We start from the raw sequence: 4,924 nt of genomic DNA, 5'->3' as shown, positions 1-4,924 counted from the left end.
CAGAAGCAGTCCAGGAATGCATAGCGGCCCACGTATCTAAGAATAAGGAACAGGTAATAGAAAAGCGGAATCAGGCAGCTGAAGCTACAATGTTTAAGGTAGGTGAAACAGTGTATAAGCAGGTGGCTAAAACTGAAATAATAGGAAGTCATCCCAATTCTAAATCTATTCGAGTTCATTTCAAGCTTTTACGAAGACCACACCTTGTTTTAGGATCTTCGTCACAGGAGCCTTCGTGCTCCACGCAGCCGCCAACCTGGCCCTTAATCCCGTAGATAACTCTAACGGTATTCTTTTAATAAAACAAGGTCAAATTTTAAAGCAGGTAGACTTTTAGTTTGGCGTGTGTTTATAACGTATCTTATTTACATGATGGATTTATGAACTAAAACGTCTACCATTAACTCATATCCTGTCTTTATTTAAATTTAATTTAAAATAACTGTTTCAACGGCGATAAGGAGTTATAAAGTTTTTGTATCGAGCTTTTAGTTAAGTAAAACTTGTTGGTCCTTTGTGTGCAGCGGACGTTCTTGAAGATCCTTTGAGTTTCTTTGTTACCTGAAGTTCAAACAAAGCAAAGCAATGGAAGTTGAAGCTGCTAAATCTACCGAAATCCGCTGCCAGGAGATGTCGAAGGGCGGTCTCGCGTACGAGGTGATTCTGGCAGAGCCAGTGGGCGTGCCAGTCCCGCGCCGCGCCGACTCGCCCGAGAAGACACCCTCGGTGGAAGAGATCCAGGAGAAATTGAAGGCTGCTGAGGAGAGGAGACGTAGCTTGGAAGCAAGCAAGATGGCGGCTATCGCGCAGAAAATGCAGAAGATCGAAGAGGCGTCTCGCATCCGCAGCGAACAGACCAACAGCTTCATCGTGAACACAAAGGAGGCGCTCGACGCCAAGATGGAGACGCACGAGGAGAAGCGCGAGGCCTACATCAACGAGCTGCGCGCGCGTCTCAAGGACCACTTGGAGGGAGTTGAAAAGACCAGGCTGACCCTGGAACAGCAGACGGCGGAGGTCTACAAGGCGATCGAGGAAAAAATGAACACTGCCGCCGACAAGCGTGACGAGAACATCAAAAAGATGCTCGAGCGCCTGCGCGAACATGAAGAGCAGGTGAAGAAAGTGCGCGCCGGCAACCAGGAACGTTTCCAGCAGTTGGAAAGCGCTATCCAAGAGTAGCTGCAGCAGGCCGCCGACCGCCGGCTGTTGATCGAGGCCGAGCAGAAGGAGAAACTACGCAACCACAATAATAAGCTAGCCGAGGTGCGTTCGGCCGCCACTGCGAAGGTGGAAGTGATCACCAAAGACATCGAGACTAAACTGACCATCGCTGAACAGAATAGGGAGAAGGAAATCCAGAAGAAACTAGATTTCGTCAAAAAGGAGGAGCGACGTGCGGAGCTGGTGCGACAGAACAAGAGCGCGCGCGTGGAGAGCGCGGGCACCGCCACCTCCGGCTAGAGCCGCCACGCACCAACACTCACAACACCTGCTACTGCAACATATGACGGACTCAATCACTATCCCTCGACCTAAGACATTAACCGTGACCTCCGCACCGGCGACACACGAACCTAGCGAAACATATATTCATTTTTTATAACGACGCATTTAACCCTGCATTTATTTTCCATAGCTCTATTCGTGTCGCTACGCTCGCAGCTTGTGACGGTCCGACGCGACTGCGCAAATAACTCGCCGGGTTAACGTGTGTTGCCAGTGTCGAGAACACTTTTAGGATAAAAAAATTCAACCTGTCAAATATGTTCGTTTTTCAATGAGTGTTGCCACGTGTTACCATACTGTTAGGGTTGTCACATCGTCGGTAATTGCACGTCGTTAGACGGTCGCTTAGCGAGCGTGCGTCAGTGCGCTCTTCGCATTTATGTAGTGTTACATCTCTGTTAATGTTCAGTTTCGAGGTTTAACGGAAAGGTTTTGAGAACACGACGTACTAGTGCGCTCCTGTGACCGCACTAGTGCCTCGACGCTCAAAGGATGAGAGAGAAACGTCATCAATCACTACAATGTTGTAAAGTCATTCATTTCATTTTAAAAACACACGTTTCTATTGCAGTGCGAACACGTCTACGTTGTAGTCATTGATGATGATAGTTTTAAGGTCTTTTGGCTGGTCCAGTAGTAAAATTTGTACCTCGGTGTAAAACGCGGAGGCGCCATTTAGACGGCCGATACTGCGTCAGTGTTGTAACATATTAAAATATTGTGATACAAATGATATAAACTGAACATTTCTCTAATATTGCACACGGTACGTACCGCATCCTCACAATATTTGTGTTACACTCCAGACGCGCTTACTTTGTGACACCAAATATGTCCCTCGTGATCATGCTTACGACATCTTTGATTATTAAATTAAGTTTGTTATTTTCACAACTACAACTATGGCAACATTGCTGTACACTTTAAATAACAATAATTATGGCCTATTTCGATAACTCGATTGAATATGTCTTAGACGTGATCCCACTGAGAACCAACTTTTAGTATTCCAATTGAAAATTTTATCTCTAGTTGAATATTGTCACACGTCGTCTTGGTATACTAAAACTTGGGTGGTCGCACACAGGGTTCTGTACCTAAATGCCGCATAATTGCCTATTTATTTTTATATTTTAATTTTGTAGACATCTGAATTGACAAATTCACGTGTTAGTGGTGCAGAGGCTAGCTGATTATGTTGAGTACGGAACCCACGGCAAACGCAATGGACGAGTCGGTAAGCAAGCGAGAGGAGGCGGATGGTGAAACGATCACGGAACCCTAATCGTTAGTTATAGACTTATATCATTATGTTTAATGTTTATCATACGCAACAGTATTTTTAGGATGGTATAATCTAAATTTAAGTTGACTCACGTATCGCCGTAACGCTATTAACTTGTCCATTATGTTATTTACATTTACGTGGAGTGTTGTTGGTCGGGAGTGTCGTGTCGCGGGCGGGTTGTGGCCGCGCCACGTTCGGGACGCCACGGGACGCCACAACATCTAGTCTACAACGTTGAATCAACTCGTTACGTGCCACTTCCTTTTATGATCTCAATCGTATACATCGGATACATCGGTTACAATACAATATATGAAACGATAGTTGATTAGTCGACAGCGGAAGTGCCTCAGTATATTTGGTAATTGGCTCTTGCTCCACGTAAATGATTACAGAGAAGGAAAACTTGAAACAAACCCGGCTCGGTGCCAGCCGTCATGCACCTGCAACCGAACTGTCACCACATGTATTGACTCGTCATTCCTGTGGATTCTGGCATTTAGGTCGAGAGGGTAACGGTTCCTGGGAAGACATGCGTTACCAAAAGAGTGGTCCCAGAGAAGTCCCAGGCAGTGTGGCGTCAGTGGAGAGGACACTTCACCCACTCTAGCTTGCTGGAGTGGATAACAACACGGGTAGTGGCAGTGACCGGTTATAAGTCCGCGCAGATAGACGTAAGCGCGGGCGCCAGGGGTCACTCTCGACAGTGGGAGGGTCCATCGTAGGCCCATTGACTAGTTAACGCCCGCTTCAAGCTGGGCAGCCCCCGGCCAATAAGTTACTAGTCCGTCTCGGTGCTGTCTTGTACCCTTTGGGTGAAGGGTGCACTAGGATAATAACTAGACAGATGGTGCCGTCACCTTAATCACCTGCGGCTAAGAAGAACAGAGATAAAAACTATCATGAAGCATCTGCCACCATGAGAATAGGTACATGGAATGTCCGAACAATGAGGATAGGCTTCCCGAACATCAATGGAAGCACCGATTGCGATTGCGTACATCTCCGCAAAACAGCTGTCATTGACAGCGAATTACTTGGGCTAAACGTTATGATTGCGGCCCTACAAGAAACAAGACTAGCTGACGAAGGTTCTTTCCGTGAAAAAAACTTCACATTCTGCTGGAAAGGAAAAGCCTCCAGTGAACATCGAGAGCATGGAGTGGGATTCGCTGTTCGGAACGAGCTACTAAACGCTATCAGGGGATAAAAAGAGCGCTTGGCCCAGTTCCAAAAAAGACGGCACCACTCAAGGCTGATGATGGTTCTGTAATTAGCGATAAGGAGCAGCAGATGTCACGCTGGGTAGAACACTACACAAAGCTGTATTCCCATCCTATAAATTTGCCATCGGATGCATTAAACACCATTCCTGCATTCCCGTTGTGGAGAGAACTAGACGAGGAACCCTCGCTAGAAGAGTTTCAGCTTGCTGTTAGTCACCTTAAGTGCGGTAAGAGTCCTGGACCTGATGGTATTCAAACCGAAATTATTAAGCTGGGTTGCGCCCGGCCTTTACTGTACAACTTAATTATTAAATGTTGGCGCGAAGAAAATGTACCACAGGATATGCGAGACGCCAACATCATAACACTATACAAAGGCAAAGGTGATCGAGGTGACTGCAATTCATATCGGGGGATCTCCTTGTTAAGCATTGTAGGCAAATTATTTGCTAGGCTAATCCTGGCTAAATTACAAAAACTGGCGAGCCGTGTCTATCCCGAGTCACAGTGTGGATTTCGTGCGGGGCGCTCTACAACTGACATGATATTTAGCCTCCGACAAATTCAGGAAAAATGCAGAGAACAGGCGACACCTTTATTCATAGCATTTGTAGACCTAAATAAAGCTTTTGACACGGTAAGCAGAGAGGGCCTTTACACAGCACTACAGAAAATAGGGTGTCCACCCAGGTTACTAACCATACTTAAATCATTTCATGAAAACATGAAAGGTACCGTGGTTTTCGATGGCAAAACATCTGAGCCTTTTGAAATGAGAAGAGGTGTGCGACAGGGCTGTGTATTGGCTCCAACTCTATTTGGAATTTTCTTTTCGTTGCTGCTAAGGACAGCCTTCGGTGATACTCAACAAGGGATACATTTACACACCAGATTCGATGGT

General features: G+C 46.2%; 1 pseudogene; it reads left to right on the top strand.

Moving 5' to 3' along the window:
- Window positions 1-385: 385 nt before the first annotated feature.
- On the top strand, window positions 386-3,166 carry LOC142985808 (uncharacterized; annotated as a pseudogene).
- The last annotated feature ends 1,758 nt before the right edge of the window (window positions 3,167-4,924 follow it).

This window comes from Anticarsia gemmatalis, chromosome W (assembly GCF_050436995.1).
Source record: "Anticarsia gemmatalis isolate Benzon Research Colony breed Stoneville strain chromosome W, ilAntGemm2 primary, whole genome shotgun sequence".
In the NCBI taxonomy this organism is placed as follows: domain Eukaryota; kingdom Metazoa; phylum Arthropoda; class Insecta; order Lepidoptera; family Erebidae; genus Anticarsia; species Anticarsia gemmatalis.
The sequence above is the reverse complement of the archived record's forward strand: the minus strand, read 5'-3'. Positions and strand labels throughout refer to the sequence as shown.